This window comes from Phyllobates terribilis, unplaced genomic scaffold (genome assembly GCF_046119375.1).
Source record: "Phyllobates terribilis strain yellow unplaced genomic scaffold, ASM4611937v1 Scaffold_3__8_contigs__length_932513732, whole genome shotgun sequence".
Classification (NCBI taxonomy): Eukaryota; Metazoa; Chordata; class Amphibia; order Anura; family Dendrobatidae; genus Phyllobates; species Phyllobates terribilis.
This window is the reverse complement of record NW_027362763.1, coordinates 117,729,017-117,751,481: the sequence shown is the minus strand read 5'-3', so window position 1 is coordinate 117,751,481 and position 22,465 is coordinate 117,729,017.

Below are 22,465 nucleotides of genomic sequence, written 5' to 3'. Positions count from 1 at the left end.
CCTTCTCTGCTCTCCGCCGCTGTGTTCCACTGACCCCATTGTGCTCTACTGTCTCCCTTTGTGTTCTCCTGTCTCCCACTGTCCCCCCGCTGTCCCGCTCTCTGCTACTACCCTCACTCTGCTCTACCCACTCACGCCTACTCTGCCCGCTCTCACCCGCTGCATAAGAGCCAGCACGTGGGATGGAGGGTAGAAAGCGAACACTGCGGGGGCAGATCCAGCACGGGGGGGCAGTGACCCAGGGTCTAAAAAACGACAAAGTCACTTCATTTTGAGTAAAAACGGTTAAGTAGTATCATATACTGCAGTTGTTCACCAGATTAGGGAAAAATGGACTTCGGTTACCCACTGCGCTATATGCTACAAATTAACTGGATTTACCCATATTAGGGAAAATGGACTTTGGGTAAATCCGGTTAACTATGGCCTGTGATTGGCTGAGGCAGCCACATTTTCTGGTCAGTACACCCCAGCAGCAGCAGCCTCTATATACAGCCCAGCAGCCGCTATATACACCCCAGCAGCCTCTATATACAGCCCAGCAGCAGCAGCCTCTATATATACTCCAGCAGCCTCTATATACACCCCAGCAGCCTACATATATATTCTAGAATACCCGATGCGTTAGAAGCGGGCCACCATCTAATATATATATATATTATATTATTTATTTTTTTCTATTTAGGTAACCAAGCGTTGGAGACTTGAATAACTCCTTTAGATGTTTCTTGGCAAAAAAAGGGGATTGAGATTTCCAAATGTGGATGTCATGTCTGGATGGCATTGGTGCAAGATTGACAGAGTTATGAATAAATGACAAGGCTCATTAATGCAGAATTTCTTTCCTTTGTTTTTAAAAGAGTACATATATGAATTTATTTTTTTTTGTATTAAATGTTTTTGCCCTCTGCCTCATTACTTTTTCCAGTAAATAAAATGTTTTAAATAAAAGTTTGAGATGGTTTTGTTTGCTTCTCTAGTATAGTGGTGGGGTAGTGTTAATTGAAAATATTTGTCCATATTCAGCATCTGAATATATCTATTCCTACTGATAATGCATCTTGGAGGCTGCTGCAACATGCATTATTAGGTAGATGCACGATCCTGGATACAGATGCTGCAATTTGGCATCTAGGATACTGCGCGAAATTCTGGGAAAGGCACACACAACTGCAGCAGCGACACTTGCCTGGCTGTCTCCAGGAGTCGGTAAGCCAAACCACTGACTCCTCAATTTCCCTGACTCCGACTCCATGACTCTGACTCCTTCGTACATTGCTGATGTTTAGGTGATACATTTATTGTAGCATCATGTGAACATAAGCCTTTTAATCATTGCTATAATAATCAAGATATGTAGAACATAATAATTTGCAAATATTGCATTGCACTACCGTACCCAATTTATTATATATTTTTGGAGTCTGAGTCAGTCCTTTTTATACCGACTCCACCAAAATTGGCACCGACTCAGGCTCCACGACTCCGACTTTGACTCCACAGCTCTGGTCTCCGATGCACCATCACTGGCAAAGATGATGACATAACCCAGCGAGCATTCGCACTTGCGCTGCTGCCTTGTTTTTACACTACGGAGGAGAGTGTGCCCACAAAGACAATCAACACTAAGCAATGGGAGGCTATGTACTTACATAATTGGCAGTTTGCGAAGTGAACGAATCCCATAAGGCACCGCGGCCGTGCCCGGCAGGAAGCACATGAGTGTCCCAAGATGGCACAGGACACCCTGGCTGCACCCGCCACTGCAAACGCTGCTCCAAGCACAGCCGGACACACCGCCAGAGACGCCGCCGTTGTCAGAGCCGCTCCTGGGGTCGCCGCTGGATCCACCAAACACGCTGCCACCACCAAATAACCCCATGCCACTGCCAGACCCGCCAGAACACACACACTCATCGGTGCTCTGTGGCTCCACGCTGGATTCCGCCCGACCGCCGGTCTCTCTCCGCTGCTGTACCCTACATGTAGCGTCCCGTACATTACTGTAAGCTCCGCCCAATCACAGGAAGCAGCCGCCAGCCAATCTCAGACCAGCAGCTAACGTTGGCACGTGATGTTACAGCTGTCCCTCTGATTGGGTGCCGGATACTTCCTCTGATTGAGCGCCGGATGCTTCCTCTCATTGGTCCGAGCTTACCGTAACGTACACGTATGATACGGTATGTACATGTACGCTACGCCAGCAGGGGACAGAGACGCCGATGCTATAGATACATGGTGGGAGGGGGTTAACAAGAGGCTTTAAAACAGGGCCCAGGTACTTTGCATTACTGACAGCAGGTGAAATGGAGCAGGAAGAGGAGATACCGGCATTCTGCTGCTTAGGCTTGAAGGGGAATAAAGCCTGTAATAACACAGCAGGGCAGGAGGTGGGTAGTGTTTATTAGGAGCTTAGACCCGGCTTCTGCATTCAGTGACACTTTCCCTAAACCGTGTGGGGTCATCTAATATTTTTATCATTAATATTACTATTATAAAGAGGCCTGACGGAGCATTATTATTTTTAATTTAATAAAAAAGAACAGGTAGTCACCATTATTATCATTATTATAAGGAGGCCCATAAGGGGCACTATTATTATAAGGAGGTCCGAGCCACACTATTAAAGGGAAACTGTCAGTAAGATCAACCCTCATAAGCCGTCTACATAAAGATGCAGGTCAGAGAAAGTTGAATAGAGTGATGCCTTGATAGCCACTATTTGATGAATGTCTTAATCCAGAGAAATTTACTTTTTATCTTAATATGTAAATGAGCTGTTAAGATCTATGGGCCGGACATAGATCTCCCTGAGAATCTGCATCCAGGGCTTATTATAAATGAAAAGAGTCATTTCCAGTGTGACACATGTAATGACTGACCGTCTACTCTCCTGATGTACATGTCTCCCACTGATAACTACCTGTTCCATTGAAAATAATCTCTGGATGCAGATTCTCAAGGAGATCTATGTCCGGCCCATAGATCTTAACAGCTCATTTACATATAAAAGAAAATGTGGATTTCTGTGGAATAAGACATCAGATGGCAGATATCAAGGTATCGGTTTCTTCAACGTTCTATGACCTAAATGCCCATATAGATGGCTTATGAGGGTTGATGCCACTGTCAGATTCCCTTTAATATTATCAGGAGAACCAGATGGGCGCTATTATTATTATAAGGAGGGTCAAGAGGTTACTATTAATATTATAAAGAGACCTATTTTGCCAACTTTAAAAACTGGAATTATTGGGAGTAGTAAATTTTGATTTTCTCCATTGGTAGGCAGGGTCATATTTGTAATAAAGACCCCCATCTTTGGAAGTGGTTGTGGCAGAGCAACATGGGCCAGCGTGCTTCATATGCCAGGGTTGGATGCAGCCCCAGCCCCACATGCCCTGTTCCCACAGAAAGATATTTCTGTTAGCGCTGGAATCGGAATTTCTTATTGATACAAAACGCTATAATTTTTATTGTGTATAACAGATACTGATGCTGAGCCTATATTTTTCCCTACTTAAGGGTTGCAAGGCAACTTCCTTATAAGGTAAGATGCCCCTTTAAGATTAGAACACAAGATTCCATTATGACATCACAATTAACCATCACTACTTCTACAAGTGTTTACACTCCTGTTGTCACTTTGACATTCCGGTGTCATTGCTGTTGGTGTGATAAGCCATATAGCTAGTCATATACTAACCGCGCTTGGATTACTTGAAATGTCTGGAATTCCTCCAGACAGACTTCAGGTGTTAGCACTACTCCAGGGGATTCTTACCACCTATGACCCTGACTTTGTGCTACCACTACCCGATGGCGTCCTCAGCTTCACTTACCGGCTGGTTATGGAGCTTGTGAGAGATTGCCTGACCAAATACCACCAAGGTTGTATAAGCTCAGAATATCTTGAGCATTTACAGCAGAACATCTGGACATTAGTACACCAGGTAAGTAGCAGACAATCTGCACAAATTATATATAATAATAATGGAAAATAATAATGGAATACAAGTTTAAGTTTAACCTGTGCCAAATACCCAGATAAGAATAGCCTGGAGTCAAAACAGGGCAATCAGGCTACATGACAAAGGAGAGGGTGGGATCTAAAGGGTTAGTTGAATTAGGGTGGGAAGGTCCTGGATGCGGGGGGAGGAGGGAATAGGATTGGTTAACCCTTTATGGACCACAGAATTTTTCATTTTTCTGCTCTCATTTTTTCCTCACTTTCTTTCAAGAGCCATAACTTTGTTATTTCTCCATTGGCATAGACATGTGAGGGCTTGTTTTTTTGGGATGAATTGCAGCTTTCAATGGCTCCATCCTATTTACCATACATTGTATTGAAACAAGGTGAAAAAAATTCCAATTGAGATGAAATGGTTCTTTGTGTCACTATATTCAGAGACCCATAACATTGTAATTTTTCTGTTGATATAACTAAGTAAAGCCTTTTTTTGCGCAGTGAACTCAGGTTTTTATTGATATCATTTTTGTGTACATACGGTGCTTTAATTACTTATTATTACATTTTTTTAGTGAAGTGAGGTGAGCAAAAAAACCTGTAAATCTAGCGTTTTGATTTTTTTTCTCGGTGTTAGAGAATTAATTAACACAATTAATAAACACCTATCTTAACAGATCAGACTTTAACAAACGTGGCAATACCATATATGTTCATGAATTTTATTGATTATTTTCATTTCTTGTTTATTTTCATCTTTATAGGCTGAAGAAAAATCCCAAAGTGGAGAATTGGCCTTTTTCAAACAGCTGGCCCAAAATGTCCTGCTTGTACTGGAGTATCCGGCCTACTCACTGGAGCGTCTGGTAAGGATCCATCATCTTCTACATCTCATGTCCTTGTTGTCTGATCTTCTCCAGATTACCAGTCATATAGCAGAAGGTCAGATTTATGATGGTAGAGGCCTTCCTCTCTCCGCTCCAGGCAGACACAGGATATTTTATGGCAGCCTGTCTCTGCGGCTCCATCCTCTGTGGTGACAGTCTGTACTCAGCGGTGCGGAGCTTGTATTTCTACCTCTGTCTCACTCCATCATCACAATCTTCCTCCTTGTAAATGCTGCAGTTCTGATAGAAGTTATTAGAGAACAGTTGTAGATACAAGTCGCTTAAATATTAATGTAAATTTACTTGATAGAGCGGCCGTGAATTGTCCGTCCAATACTGAACTTGTCAAGTAAATCCAGGTTTAATCCTTCCTGCTTTATATATATGGTAATCTAGTGTTTGAGAAATGTTATATTAATTGTATATCTTATATCCATCAGGAAACATCAAAAGGCGACTCCGCAGAGGGGCAAAACCTAAATGTTGCTGACCCTGATAATAGTCAGCCAGGGCCAAACTCCGATCTGATAGAAGGTAAGACGATCATCTAATATTTTATTCAAATATTTCGTTATTGAGAACGGCAAAGAATATGTTGATTTATTCTTCATCCTCTGTATAAATAAATAAACAAATAAATAGGAGAAACCTGCATGGTCTGGGAGGGTGGGGAGTGAGCCCCTGATGCGCGTTTCATGTAGGCTTCTTACACACCCGCTGGAAGAAGCCTACGCAAAACTTCTTCAATACCCCTTGGAAGAAGCCTATGCGAAACACATGTCGGGGTCTTGCTTCCCACCCTCCCAGACTGTGCAGGTTTCTCTTTTTTATTTGTCTTATTAATTTTGAGGACTACAGATTGTTCCTATATCTTCTACATTCTAAACAGACACAAACTTGTATGAATACCATTATGAATAGGTTTTGAAGTGATTTTGATCAGTTGTTCTTGGTTTGAAAGAGAGAGCGTTCTCTGTGTCTGACATTCTCTTATTATTTTTTTTATCATGAATTGTTCTGATTAATCAATAAAATTTGTTATGTTTTTTGATATTTGACTTTTTTACTTCCTTTTCTTTTGGTTATTAAGTGCTGATATAGACATTTAATAAATAACGTTTCTTCATTATTTTAGGAATAACTGTGCCGGCAAATACTGATGGTGGAATATGTGAGACACCAGAAATCATCCAGGAATCTGCCAGTGTAAGTATCAGAGGGACGTCTGTATATCATTAGATGACGGGTGTGAATTATACATCCCATATTATATCCCATATGACAATGGGATATCACTGTTCGTCATGTAGATCAGACATATTATGTGTGATAATGGCGTTATTCTTCCTGCCCCCTCTGTGTGATGTCCCTTATCCTTCCCTGCAGTATTGATTTATGTGTATGGGGGATTTCCCTTTATAATATAATGGGGTCTGTGGTGGGTCCGGCTTGTATTACGTTCTCTACAGTGTAATCAGTGGGGACATAATATAGAAGGGAGACGTTCCTGCATCTTGAGCTTTTATTCTCCTGCATTTTCTGTCTTAATGTCATTTCTTATTCCTTTTTAGGCCTTGATCGGATCATTGAACCCAGAGAGAAATCCTTGTAAGAGCGACTATAAACAGATCAAACTGATCAGCAGTGGAGCCTTTGGGTGAGCTTTACTTTGGTATAATATTTATTTCCCAGGGCTCCTTATGATGATGCCTCGGTGTCCTGCCCATGTAATATTCCCATAGAGAAATTAGGAGACCACATCACTGTCCACATCTATCTGTCAGGTCAGTTAGGATGTGACGTGGATGTGGACCCTCCATTGATAATCATTTATGGAGTATTATTTTATGCATTTCTAGACATGGATTTATAGTGATGGCCTCACATCTAGTATTAACCATTAGTACAGGAGATCATTTGATGAGGTCTATAGATGGACTGTTAATAAGAATTTGTAATAAATCATGGATTTTCTTCCTCTCCAGGGCCGTCCACTTAGTGCGCCATAAAGACACAAACCAGATTTGTGCTATGAAGACAATGGACAAGGAGAACCTGAAAAAGCCAAAGAGACTTGAATTGGCCTTTCTGGAGAGGGACATCTCAGCATTCGCTGATTGTCCCTTTGTGGCCTCCATGTTCTGCTCTTTCCCTACTAAACTTCATCTGTGTATGGTCATGGAGTATGTACCAGGTAGGACACATCCATTGTATCTATATCCAGCCCACGTCTGTTTAGTCCTAGCACCTATATATGACCATAATGTGCCCACATGGATGGCAACATATAGTATACAGTATACGCTCTACATTACACAGTATATCTCTATATAGGCCATCTTGTCCCAATATTTCCACTTATTTCATATTCACCCTCATCATGTGTAATTTACATTGAAACAAACCCTCACCTCTCATATTTGCTTTCTCCGATAGGAGGAGACTGTGCCAGTCTTATAAAGCGCAGGGGTCCTTTACCAATCCCCCTGGCCAGTATGTACATTGCGGAAACGGTACTTGCTGTGGAATACCTGCACAGTTATGGTGTGGTGCACAGAGACCTGAAGCCTGGCAAGTAAGTGACCCCAGTAGTATAATAAAGGGGAAAAAAATTATAGTTTTTATACAGTCTATGGGTAATTACTTGGGTCTGACACCATTTCTTTCTTTCACAGCCTCCTGATATCATCAACAGGACATATTAAGGTCACCGATTTTGGGGTTTCAAAACTCGGCCTCATGAGACCAAGCTCAGATATCTACAAGGCTTCAACTGAGGACATCACCAGCGAGTTCCTTGATGAAGAGGTAGGCTTTACTTACAAGGTCTTGTACTTTACAGATTTCATCTCTTTCTCTTTCTCTGACAATTTCTCTATAAAACGTTTGCACTGATGTTATTTGACGCAATTATATTTATTGATTATCATCTCATTCTTCTGTTGGTTTCCAGACTTTTGGCACCCCTAGTTACATGGCCCCAGAAATTATCCAAAGGAAAGGCTATGGAAGGCCCGTTGATTGGTGGTCGGTAGGGATCACTCTACATAAATTTCTTTATGGATGTACACCATTTAAAGGGGCTTTAAAAAGAGATATTTTACGCAGTGTCCTTGAGGGTAAGTAAAATAATCTGAATGCTTGTGATGTCACTGTTATTTGGTTTCATTGGTTTTCTGGTTTAATTTCTAGCCTTATTAAGGACATTTTTTATAAAAATAAATGAAAACGTTTCATTTCCTGTAATATTTGTTTCTATATAACAGATAAATTAATTTTGACATATCATAAATACTCTACTCCACCTGATGCTCGGGACATCATCACTCAGCTGCTCAGAAAAGATCCAGCAGATAGACTTGGGACAGGTAATATTATAATAGTATTATGACTTATTACACGTCTGTGACCAGACAAATGGTTGTGTCCATGAGGTTCAGTAATCTACCTACTTATCCATTCCCCATTTTTCATGCTGTGACTTTCAGTACATTTCCTTCATGTCTGCTGTTACATCTTCAGTTCAGGTTAACATAAACTGTACCGATATGGAGCAGTTTCTCTAAAAATGACTCTATCACATTCTTTCTTGTCTTCCTTTTCCAGGAGGAGCAAATGAGATCAAAATGCATCCATTTCTGCATCACTTAGACTTTGACAACCTTCTAAGTCAGAAGCCCCTGTTCGTTCCTGAGCTAAAGTCAGATGAGGACACCCGCTACTTTATCAGTAAGTAAAATGAGACGTCATCTGCAGAAAACTGCTGTGTGTCTTGTCTTTCATTTTATGTGAAGATAAGTTCTCATCATTATTAGTGATAACAGGGTGAATGTCTGACCGGGTCTTATACTAATTATCTCTGATAACACTTGTACTTTGTAGCTCGTTGTAGCAGACACATGAATTCAGATGAGGCGGACACAAGAGAGGACAATGACTGGCCAGAAATAAAAAACTTTGTATCATCTTATCAAAGGTTTTCTAAAGTAAGTATGTGGCTAATAGTATGTCTAAAACCTATAATTACAAAAATGCTTAAAAATAAATCAATTTATTTTTCTCTGTGTGTTTTAGCTAAATATCACCAATACCGGGATGATGACCAATGTAGAGCCTATGTCACCTCCACAGTGTTCCCAAGAGAACAGTGAAAAACACTCAGACATGTGAGTAGATTATTATTATTATGAGATTTAGTTTTGATGTATGTTCAGAACCAAATACAAGACACGAGTAACACAAATCTAAATCCAGCATCCACCACCCCATGATTGCTGATCTCTGTGCGTCTGGCTTGTGATAACACTGCAATAACAGCTGATCATTGTGACCAGCCATTCATTTCCAGCTCATGACAGGCCAATATTATTAGTTGAGGCCGTGGGCAGGGTATCCCCTCTATGTTGTCCTAATTGGCCTCACAAACAGGTGTTCTTCATTTTTTCTATTGTTTTTACTTTTAATTTACTGGTCTTTCTTCTACCAAACAGGCAGAAAGAGTCTTCCTCTTCCAAAACTAATGGAGACAATCAGTGTTTCACTGCTAAAAACAACGAGTCATCCTCGTCCTCATTGTCAGGTATGTACAGGTTTATAGGCCATCCAATTATAGCCTATAATCCAAAATTATAATGTGAATCAGCACATGAAGGCTTCAAAAATTACTTACTTTATTCCCGTTGCTCCCCTGAGTATTCAGTTTTTTGAGTTATGGGTCTTATTTAGTGCTAATGTTTATGGTCTTTTCCAAGAGGGCGGTGCTCACAGGATCCTCTGGGGCGTGTCTTTAGGTTGCTCTGCAATATAAAATTGTGAGCCACACCCTCATGGAAAAAACCATAGGGTGGATTTTAGCAAAACAAATATCAGAATACTCAGGGGAGCAGCAGACATAAGATAAGAGTGAATCTCAGAAACTTTTGATCTGGTGATGGGTGCTCTTGAAAGTTACACTGAAGTTTAATCTAACTGATTATATGATAACACAGTGGCTTGCTGAAAGTATGTCATGATAATAAGGGGACATATTTCCTTGGGGAGTCACCACATGGCGGAACACAGAAATGCTACAGGTGCATATTAATCAATTGCATAACTCTATATAGATACAAAGAAAATATTTTAGAAGTTTATAATTAATATTTTTTTCTGACTTTTTGATTAGAATCTCCAGTTCAGAAGAAAAGAAAATATTTTCTAAAACTGAGAAGACAAGAAAAAACAGAGAAAGTAGAAGAGGGGGAAAGTAGGCGAGGTAAGTGTGACAATAATCTCCCTGTTGTATGATGTCAGTGAGAAGAAGTCATGTGGAGCAGATGTTATCTGTCAGTGGTGGGATTGTCACATGTATGATGACTGACAATGATCCCTGCCCTCTGTGTGATGAGATTCCTCTAATGTTCTCCCACAGTGACACCACAGTAGTACCCTCTAATATGGAGTCCCATTACTTACATTAGTTTTACATCTTTTCTCATAGGTTCCATCTTCCGCCGGATGATATCATTCTGCCGGCGTGGATTATCCAGGGCTGCTCGCACTGTCAGAGGAAGCTGCATTTTTGCCTGCTGTCACCAGGGCACCTTAGACATCTCGAGGACAGAAAACCCCCACATCTAGCGCCCTGAAGAAACTACAGCATGTCCACCATCAATGCTGTACCTGTATGGAAGGATTTGAACCATCTACTCGTGGCCTCCTGACCAGCAAGAAACACCTGCTAAAGTTGAAGGCTTCTCCAAGAACACGTCTTCATCCTTCCATGCCAGATTTAATTAAACTAAATAAATACAAATTTTAAATTGATTAATGTCTTTTAGAATTTAATTGATTATTACTGATATTTTTGGTATATCAATACTATACATCATATACCATATATCTGAAGGGTTGGATTCCAAAGTGGAGAACAGCGGTTCTATGTCTCTGATTAATCCTCTAAATCTCAGCCAAAAGTGGAGGAAAGGACCAAAGCTTCTGTTATTCCTAAGAGCACATACACACATAGCCTTGTAGATGCCAGCAAACCATTGTGAGTTGCTGGCAGCTGAGCTTTAGGAAAGCTCCCTCTCCGGAGATGTCCACTGCCGACAGTGGTGAAAAAAACCATTATAATGAGGACAATATGGCCAAAGGACCCCCGGTGCCTTTGGCCCTAGGCGGTAGCCCAGATTGCCTCATTGTAATCTGCTAATGATTTCACAAGGAATGAAGCCCATAGTGAAGAAGGAAGTCAATGAGAGTGATACCCATTTCAGAACAGAGAGAACTTTCCACTGGCTACAACGGCTTCTGTATTGGCCACAAGTAAATCGAGTGGTGAAAGAAGATTACCGGAAATCCCATCAGGGTGAGATGACTAAACCCCCTAAACACAGAGCATCTATATAGGTGAAGAGGTTTTCTTTCCCTTTGGAAGTGCTGATGGTGGACTATCTCAAGATCAGCCACTCCGATAATGGTTGTCTGTACTGTCTGGTGATGATGGATCATTTTAATAAGTTAGCAGTCATGACTCCCACCAGGAATCAAAAAGCCGAGTCAGCAGCCTGTGCCATCTGTCATGACTTCATCTGCGTATACGGGTGTCCAAAAAGAATTCACTCTGAGATGGGAGCCTGTTTTCATGGAAAAGTCATGGATGAATTGCACCAACTGTACAACATTGAGAATTCCAGAACTACACCCTACCACCCATAGAGAAATGGGGACTGTGAACGTTTCAACAGAACTTTATCTACATTCTGAGAATTGTGGAGGACAACAGGAAGATGACAGGATGTCACACGCTGTCTAGCGCTGTGTGTCTGCGGTCTATTCTAGATGCCGCTGTAACTTAAACTGTGAAATTCCCTCTTGTACTGCATGGGTTCATGCCAATTCTATTGCCATGTCCTGGTGGATGTGAGTTTCTGTGTGTCTCCTCCCCTTAGCCTTTAAGTAGCCTCGCCTTCCACCAGGTGGTGCAGCTGATAGAGTTTCACTCTATACCTGGAAGTCGTGCTGTGCAGTGCTGTTCGTTTGTGCTGCTGAAGTCCTTTCCTTTGAGATTGCTGTACCTTTGTTCTGCGGAGGGAGGTTTGGGGAATTAGCGCAGGTCTTGTGGAGGAGTTAGGGCTTAGGGTGGAGACCCGAACCTTCTCACCATCAGAGATACTTTTGGGGTCAGGGCTATTCAGGGTTCCCAGTCTAGGGACAGATTAGTTTTCCCTGCTCACCCAGCCCGTATCTGCTATTTCCTCACCAGCATTCCCCTACACCGTGACACAGGAAAATGAAATGGCCTGAATTTGTACCAGAACTGGTCTGGGTGTACAGTAACCGGGTTCATGCTACGACAGGGTACACGCCTTACACGTTGCTGTTTGGACGTAACAGCCGTAAGGTTACTGAGCTAGAGCTTGATCCAGAGGAAGATAGTACGTAGATAAACACCACAACTTTGGTGTGGGAACACCAACATCGGTTAGAAACACTGAGACTTAAGATTGTACAGAAGCCCCAGGGGAAAAGGCATCCTGTAGTAACTCCTGTGCAGGAGGCACCATTACAGCTGGGGAATCGAGTTTTGGTTCAAGTGAAGCACCCTTGGGGAAAATTGGACTACGCATCGGAGGCTGTTCCTCATCGAGTGACAAGGAGAGTACACCCCGAAAGGAGAAGACGTCGCACCAGAGAGAGTGCGGCACCCTTACATGCTACCGATATGTGTGTCTGATGAAGAGAGAATGACCGGGGCTAGCTTAGAGGGTAGGGTAGAGGTCAAAATCACAGGAAGAGTGTTTCAGGGCCTCAGTGTCCCAGAAGAGACAGGTCAGGAGGGACCTCACAGATCTGAATGTACCAACACTGGTGTTTCACCCAGGAGGTATGCGGAAGATGATTTCATATGGCAGTATGTAATACAGCAGACACAGGAGTGTGTTTGGATATTGGTGACTCTGAGACCACCGCCAAGGAGCATCTAGAGCATAAGTAACCTTTCTCATCCAAGTACTGATGAGCTTAAAGAGAGGAGGAATGTAAGGAGAGTGAGTGATTCATATAATAGAAATGAGCTGTAAGGTATTTGTGGGCAGATGCTGCCATGTAGTGATCAGGAATATAGGTGTAGGACCCTGAAAGGGTATTGGAACCAAAGGACAGAAGGCAGGCTGAATGAGAGGAAAGCAGAGCTAGGTACACAGGGGACATGTGATCTGCAGCAGAAAAATACAAAAGCCACAGGGGTCAGGCCAGGAAGTCAGTCGTTGCCCCGACTTGTAACAAGTCACCTGTGGTAGCTAGGCCTGACGTAGGTGATGAGTGTGTCCAGAAACACAAGATCAATATTGGATGTGGATTAAGCAAGGGGTGCAGAGTCCTTATGTGACGCCCAGTTGCGCTTGGTATCACAGATCCTGGAAGAGTGCATTGATGGAATCCTCCACAAGAGGCCCCCATAAACATTCACACATCTCCACCTTCCACCTCAGACCAGCAGAGGGAGCCCGTTAGGGATATAAAAAGGGAAGGTGGAGCCAGGCAGTTCAGTTCCTCTGGAGAGTTCAGCAAGTACAGACCTGAATACAGAGTTGAGCTCAGCCTAGTCAAGTCTGTTGAGAGAGTTCCTGCAGTGGAGCACAGTCCAGACTCAGTTGTAGCTCTGAATAGTGAGCTTAGGTGTGCCGGCGCCATAAGATCGGTGAAGCGCGGCAAGCTGCCGTTAGTGTGTATAGCCTAGTGAGGGCCCGAGAAGGCAGAAGGCGAGTGGAGAAGTTAGTACATAGGGGGCAGAGGAGCTTAACTAGCTCACCCCGAAGCAAACATTGTTGGTAACTGTTTGGGAGAGGTTGTGTTCTTGCTCCAACAGATAGCTGACACTGCCAGACCAGGACAGAGGAGGGCGCTGCAGAAGGAGATCCGCGTCCTGATGTACCAACAGCAAGTAAGGTTAGCGGAAGGTGAAATTGGTAATGTGCGTGTAACGGACCCCACACCCATTGTCGTCCCCCCAATGAGTGAAATGCTCATCTGGTGTAGAGCTGCTATAGGTCTTAGAGGACAGAGCTACCAGGCGGTAGTAGAACCCCTTTGCTCCGAGCACAGAGCCACGCTCTTAACCACCAGAGGAGTGGTAGATGTACGCAATGGGAGGGTGCCCGTCCGTCTTCTCAACTGTGGGGAAGATGCCACGTTATCCCACTGTTGCCAAATTACATGCTGTAAATAACAATTGTATTCACAAGGCAGAGTCCTTAGCCTCACCAGATGAAGTGGAGGATAATGACCCTGCAACCCAGGTGGAGGATTGGTGTCAACAGCTCCATGTTGGGACAGACACCACTTCTGCCCATCAAAAACAGGGTGTACACCAGGTGGTTCAAGAATACTCGCAGGTGTTCAGTAAATATCCACTTGACTTCGGGAGGATTAAGGGGGTTCAACATCATATCCCCACAGGCGACCATGCCCCAATCAATGAACGTTACAGGCCTATACCACCAGCTCACTACCAGAAGGCTAAGGAAATGTGGCACGACATGAGAAAGGCGGGGGTAATAAGGGATAGTTGTAGTCCCTGGGCAGCTCCCCTAGTGCTAGTTAGGAACAAGGATGGGAGCATGAGAATGTGTGTAGATTACCGACAAGTAAATCGCATTACACATAAAGATGCATACCCTTTACCACACATAGAGGAGTCCCTAGCTGCCTTAAAGTCTGCAAATTACTTTTCCACCCTTGACCTCACTAGTGGGTACTGGCAAGTAGCTGTGGCTGAGGAGGATCGGGAGAAGACGGCCTTTACAACCCCGATGGGACTCTGCAGTTCAACAGTATGCCGTTTGGATTCTGCAATGCCCCTGGAATGTTCCAGAAATTGATGGAGTGCTGCCTGGGACACCGCAACTTCGAGACTGTGTTACTATACCTGGATGACGTGATAGTGTACTCCAGAACGTACGAGGACCACTTGAAACACCTGGCAGAGGTATTTGATTCACTGTCCCGGTATGGGATGAAGCTGAAGCCCTCAAAGTGCCACCTGCTCAAGAGAAAGGTACAGTACCTGGGGCACATTGTCAGTCCGGAAGGGGTAGCACCAGACCCGGAGAAGATCGCTGCCATCCAGAAGTGGCCGGAGCCGAAGAACCTCAAGGAGGTGCATCAGTTCCTGGGACTAGTAGGATACTACCAGAGGTTTGTAAAAGACTATACTAAGAAAGCAGCCCCTCTGCAAGACCTCCTGGTAGGGCAGTCCCCCAAAGGCAGAAATCCCCCATTCCACTGGGGTAAGGAGCAAGTCGAGTCATTTCAGGAGATGAAGGAGATCCTGACAGGCGATGAGATCCTAGCCTACCCTGACTACAGCCAACCGTTCCTGCTGTATACAGATGCCAGCAACGAAGGGCTGGGAGCTGTCTTAAGTCAGAAGCAGAATGGCCAGGAGAAGTTAATCGCATACGCAAGCAGGAAGCTCCGCCCGACCGAGAGGAACCCAGAGAACTATAGCAGCTTCAATTTGGAGTTCCTGGCCTTGGTCTGGGCCATCACTGAAAGATTTAAGCACTACCTGGCCTCCAGCAAGTTCACTGCCTTCACTGATAACAACCCTTTGACCCATCTTGAAACAGCCAAGCTAGGAGCACTGGAACAACGATGGATGGCTCAGCTGCCAAATTACCAATTTACAATTAAATACCGGGCGGGCCGCAAGAAATGGTGTTGGAGGCCTACCACGATTAGGCGGGACACTTTGGCTGGAAAAAGCTAGAGACCCTGCTGAAGTGTCGATTCTACTGGGTAGTAATGCGCAGCTCCATTGAGCGGTGGTGCCAAGACTGTGGACCCTGTGGCCTCAGAAGAAAAGACTACAGCAGCCAGAAGGCACCCCTGCAACCCATCAAGACGATTCGACCCCTGGAGATCGTGGCCCTGGACCATGTCAAGTTGTCACCCAGCAGGTCAGGGTACTCCTACGCCCTGACCATGGTGGATCACTACTCTAGGTTCCTGGTGGTCGCCCCCGTCAAGGACCTGACGGCGGAGACAGCAGCAAAGACCTTCCAGGCGTGTTTCTGCGGACTCCATGGATACCCTGAGCAGGTGCTGATGGACCAAGGCCCGGCCTTTGAGGCTGAATTGTTTAAGGAGTTGTGCCATCTGTACGGGTGTAAAAAGATAAGAACTACACCGTACCACCCACAAACCAACGGTTTCTGTGAAAAGATGAACAACATCATCATCGACCTGCTGAAGATCATACCACTTGAGGAGAGAAATCAGTGGCCAGACCTACTACCTGACCTAGTGGATCTGTACAACCGTGAGTTCCACCAATTGTACTCCGGCATATCTTATGCGTGCAAGACCTGGGAAGTTGCCTATGGATCTGGAGCTTGGTGTAGTAGAACCAGAAGCGGATGTGACCACTGAGGACTGGGACATGACCAGACAAGAGCAGTACAGAAGGGTACAAGCCTGTGTCGAGGACAGTCTCACCTGGGTGAGGGATAAGCAAGAGGCCCACTACAATAAACGTGCACCCGCAGAGCCTTTCACACCTGGTGAAATAGTATTGAAAAGGAAAAGAAGGAACCACAAACTTGATGACCAGTGAGAGAAAGAACCCTACACTGTGCTGAAGTCAAGATTTGATAATAAGAAGACCTGCATAATTAGTCGAGATGGAGGAAGGACAACTGCCACAGTATCCAGGGACCATCTAAAGTTATGTCCAAATCTACTGAAACCCCAAGAAGAAGTGCCTTTCATTATCCAGGAGGAGCCTAAAGAAGCAGTAATCCATACTGACTTAGGAGACTTCCCAGCAGATTGGCCCCAACTAGGAGGAGCAGTAATCTTTCCAATACTCCAATTCTTTCAACAACCAGAAGACCCTCCACAGCAAGTTGAACCTGTAAGTGCTGCAGAAGAGCCTAGTGCCGCAGAAGAGCCAGCTCAAGAAGAATCCCCGGACGAAGGATCCCCGGCAGGAGTAGAGCAAGAAGGCCCAGCCAATGGTAGACTTACCAGTTCCAGAGAGAGGTTAAGGCAGTTTTACAACATAGTCACACGTAGAACTGGTAGGGTAATTGATAGTACAGACATTGATACCTCACAGACCACCGCACTACGCAGATCAACACGTAGCACGCGAGGTAAACCCCCTCTCAGGTACAAGCAGTAAGATAGCTAACCTCTGACAAATGTAGATAGTTACCCCTGGGGTATTAAATTGTAATGTACTGTACTAATGTATATTATTTTGTGCTTTGCTTTATTATTGAACAGTTCAAGTGACATGGACACTTTACCTGATTAATTCCTTTATTGTTTGCATAAAGAACTTCGTGGCTGAGGACTGTGTGCAGCCCAAAAACTATTTATTGTATATAATTGCGCTCCCAGGAGTGCCCCTTTAGATGACCACCGAAGGAAAACCTGTCTGGAGTGGCTCTATTGGAGGTCCAACTTGGGATCTCCATGCCCTGCAGCCACCCCAGGGCCTACGTTGAGGGTTTGGGACAGGTCCCTCAAACCACCAAGTACTCTACTCTGTGAGATGGACATCCTGTTTGGGAACCTCACCACAAGAGACTTGAATTCTGAGGACACTTTGTATTTGTTGATATTATTATGCAACGTTTAAGCTTGGTGCCTCCCATAAAGGGAAGATTGTTAATGTTTCTTATTGTTATAAAATGTACCGGGAGTGCTAAGCTTTGCTAGGGGGGAATGTGACGCCCAGCTGCGCTTGGTATCACAGATCCTGGAAGAGTGCATTGATGGAATCCTCCACAAGAGGCCCCCATAAACATTCACACATCTCCACCTTCCACCTCAGACCAGCAGAGGGAGCCCGTTACGGATATAAAAAGGGAAGGTGGAGCCAGGCAGTTCAGTTCCTCTGGAGAGTTCAGCAAGCACAGACCTGAATACAGAGTTGAGCTCAGCCTAGTCAAGTCTGTTGAGAGAGTTCCTGCAGTGGAGCACAGTCCAGACTCAGTTGTAGCTCTGAATAGTGAGCTTAGGTGTGCCGGCGCCATAAGATCGGTGAAGCGTGGCAAGCTGCTGTTAGTGTGTATAGCCTAGTGAGGGCCCGAGAAGGCCGAAGGCAAGTGGAGAAGTTAGTACATAGGGGGCAAAGGAGCTTAACTAGCTCACCCCGAAGCATTACCGGACACCGGATCCGAGCTTACCGGGATCTCTATGACCCAGTAAGGTATAACCGGAATCCCTGGAGAACTACAGGTCCCAGGATCGCTAAAGTGCTGATACGTAACAGAGCCAGGAGACACATAGGCCCCGTAAGCTGGGAGCGTGTATTCCAAGAAAAGGCCCTACCACAAGGTCAGCCAGCGCAGGACAGAGACAAAGTTAGGCCTAGCTCCAGGCAGGTCAGAAACTTACTACGCAGAGGCAAGAAACAGGAGGCCCTACACCCGCTCATTGGGGAGGATTCTGATATGCACCCTTCACCCTACAGTGCTCTGGGATGTGTCTGAATTTCCACCAGTAAAAGGTACTGAAGTGACTATCGTGTCCGTCCCTGTTCTTGCTCTGACCTGGATTTGTCTCGCCTGCCCTGCATCCCCCCTCCTACGCTGCCCTGAGGCCCTGCTCCACCTGTGGGAAGCGATATCATCTAAGCTGCCTTATCACCGGCCTCAGTGGACTGCCGCAGCGCTGGTGAATCTCACCAGAAACCACAGGTGGCGTCACGAACTTTAATAAAACTAATAAACAAACCAATCCCTTTTTAAAAGCTGACCCCAGAGTACGGGCCCGGGAGCCGACCACCGTGACATCCCGAAGGTCAGGCGAAAGGCCCGGGTACCGAGTCATCCCCATCACCCTGGGCGAGTCACTTACAGAGGCTAGGAGATCCTGATTGTCGAGGCTAAAGATAGCAGATAGCACAGACCCGATTGCAGAAATGGAAATTCGGTCGTGTGAGCGTAGACCCAATTGGAAGAACAGAAATTCGGTTATGTGAGCAGAAGGGAGCATGAGTTGTCTCTCTCTGGAAATTGGAGGCAAGGACAGAAGGTCTGTGGTAGAAGAAATTGACTATGGCCCACAGTGTGAGACTTTCATCCTTGCAGGAAAGTGTAGTGTGGGCTCCTGTTAGGGTCTGGGGCGGCGACTGCCATGGGAAAATAGAGCAGGTTGACGGAGGCCCATACTGATTCGACCCAGACACCATTGGCTGACAGTCCAGTCTATCTTTAACTATTATAGATTAGTGTGCATTTATACCAATATTCATACAACGACAGGGTCGGTCTGGGCTGGCGGGATACCGGGAAATTTCCCGGTGGGCCCCGCCCCCTGCTGCAGAGTAGAGGGGGGAGAAGAGAACAAAAAAAAATCCTGCGGTTTTAAGGGGCACGGGCCCTTTAAAAGCGCAGGCACAGTGTATGCAGGGACGCGCGCACGCAGCGTTCATTACCTGAACCACCGCGGCGCACGTCCCAGTGAAGCAGCTGAAGCTGCGTGTCTCCCTTCGCCGGTAGGTGTATGACGTCATCGTCATGCGCCTGCTGTGAAGGAGGCGCGCAACTCAGGAAAAGGAGGACACCGCACGGGAGCTCAGGAAGGTAAGAGGTGTGTGTGTGTGTGTGTGTGTGTGTAATGGTCTGGACCCACTGGCTGGACACACAAGGCGGGGGCCAGCTGGACACACAAGGGGGGGCCCAGCTGGACACACAAGGGGGGCCCAGCTGGTCAGACACACAAGGGGGGGCCCAGCTGGACAGACACACAAGGGGGGGCCCAGCTGGACAGACACACAAGGGGGTAGCCTGGCTGGACACACTGGGGGGGGAACCCTCCCTGGACACACAATGGGCAACCCTGGCTGGACACACAAGGCGAGCCCAGCTGGACATACAAGGGGGTAGGCTGGCTGGACACACAAGGGGGGAGCCAACTGGACACAAAAGCGGTGGTCCTGGATGGACACACAAGGGGGGAACCCTGGCTGGACACACAAGGGGGTAGCCTGGCTGGACACACAAGGGGGTAGCTGACTGGACACACAAGGGGGGAACCCTGGCTGGACACACAAGGGGGAACCCTGGCGGGACACACAAGGGGGGAACCCTGGCGGGACACACAAGGGGGGAACCCTGGCGGGACACAAGAGGGGGGAACCCTGGCTGGACACACGAGGGGGGGCCTTGGCTGGACACACAAGGGGGAACCCTGGCTGGACACACGAGGGGGGGCCAAGCTGGACACATGAGGGGGGGCCAAGCTGGACACAGGAGGGGGGAGCCCTGGCTGGATACGCAACGGGGTCCCTGGCTGGACACACAAGGGGGAACCCTGGCTGGACATGCAAGGGGGGGCCCGGCTGGACACACAAGGGGGGGAGCCCTGGCTGGACTCACAAGGGGGGGAGCCCTGGCTGGACACACAAGGGGGAGCCCTGGCTGGACACACAAGGGGGAGCCCTGGCTGGACACACAAGGGGGGGCCCTGGCTGGACACACAAGGGGGAACCCTGGCTGGACCCAGGCAAAGGGGGGTGGGCAGGCTGGACACATGGAGGCCAGGATGGATATATGGGGGGCAGGATGGATATATGGGGGGGCAGGCTGGACTCATGGAGGCCAGGAAGGATATATGGGGGGGGCAGGCTGGACTCATGGAGGCCAGGATGGATATATGGGGGGGCAGGCTGAAAACATGGAGGCCAGGATGGATATATGGGGGGGGGACAGACTGTACACATGGGGGGCTAGGATGAATACGTGGGGGGGGCGGGCTCGATACACATGGGCTAGCATAAATATATGGAGGGGCACGCTGGATATATGGGGGGTGTCAGGATAGATATATGCAGGGGGTAAGGGCAGTATGGATTTATGAGGGGGGGAGGCTGGACACATGGAGGCCAGGATGTGTATGTAGAGGGCAGGCTGGACACATGGAGGATATATGGGTGGGATATATGGGGGCGCAGGCTGGAAACATGGAGGCAAGGATGGATATGTGGGGAGGGCAGACTGGCCACATGGGGGGGCTAGGATGGGTATATAGGAGGGGGCAGGCTCGATACACGTGTGCTAGGATAAATATATGGAGGGGTCACACTAGACAAATGGTGGCCAGAAGGGACATATGGGGGTGCCTGGCTAGACAAGGGACTTAATTACTGTTTGGGAGCCAGATTGAGGAACATACTTTATTAGTTTATGGTGACCAGTGGGGAACATTATTACTTTAGATTCCAATTATTATTATTACATTATTACTTCTGTAATATAATTTACTTTTTAGGAAATTGTTTTCCATGGGATGGGATAAAAGAGGGATCCTGTTACTGTGCAGGACGGCACTATGTTGCTTTTTTTCTTCAACTGGTGTAGTGTAGAAGTCGGGGGGAAAAGTGGGAATATTCTCTAGAAGAGATCAGTTATTGATAACTGTGTGTTATTTTCTGCAGAGATGATTCCTGGCTGGAAGAAGTGATGGCTGTCTGTGCCAGATGAAGAAGAAAAGCGAAGATGAAGGACTTCACCTAGAGACATCACTGGTGAGTCAGTGTATTACATATACACTTACACTACACACGTGGTCAAAATTGTTGGTACCCCTCGTTTAATGAAAGAAAAACCCACAATGGTCACAGAAATAACTTGAATCTGATAAATTACTAATTTTTGAAAATGAACAAATCAAAGTCAGACATTGCTTTTCTGCTTCCACAGAATTTAAAAAAAAATTAACCTCATGAAATCGGCCTGGACAGAAATGATGGTTCTTCTTAACTTAATATTTTGTTGAACAACCTTTTGAGGCAATCACTGCAATCAAACCATTCCTGTAACTGTCAATGAGACTTCTGCACCTCTCGACAGCTATTTTGGCCCACTCCTCATGAGCAAACTGCTCCAGTTGTCTTGTGTGTGAAGGTTGCCTTCTCCAGACGGCATGTTTCAGCTCTTTCCAAAGATGCTCCATAGGATTTAGGTCAGGGCTCATAGAAGGCCACTTCAGAATAGTCCAATGTTTTCCTCTTAGCCATTCTTGGGTGTTTTTAGCTGTGTGTTTTCGGTCATTATCCTGTTGCAAGACCCATGACCTGCGACTGAGACCAAGCTTTCTGACACTGGGCAGCACATTTCTCTATAGAATCCCTTTGGTAGTGCCAGATGCAGCAAAGCAGCCCCAGAACATAACAGCCTCCCCCATGTTTCACAGTAGGGACAGTGTTCTTTTCTTGATATGCTTCATTTTTCCATCTGTGAACATAGAGCTGATGTGCCTTGCCAAAAACTTCCATTTTTGTCTCATCTGTCCATAGTACATTCTCCCAGAAGCATTGTGGCTTGTCAACATGTAGTTTGGCAAATTCCAGTCTGGCTTTTTTATTATTTTTTTTTTCAACAATGGTGTTCTCCTTGGTCGTCTTACATGAAGTTCACTTTGGATCAAACAACGGTGGATAGTACGATCTGACACTGATGTTCCTTGAGCTTGAAGTTCACCTTTAATCTCTTTAGAAGTTTTCCTGGACTCTTTTGTTACCATTCATATTATCCGTCTCTTTGATTTGTCATCAATTTTCCTCCTGCGGCTATGTCCAGGGAGGTTGGCTACAGTCCCATGGATCTTAAAT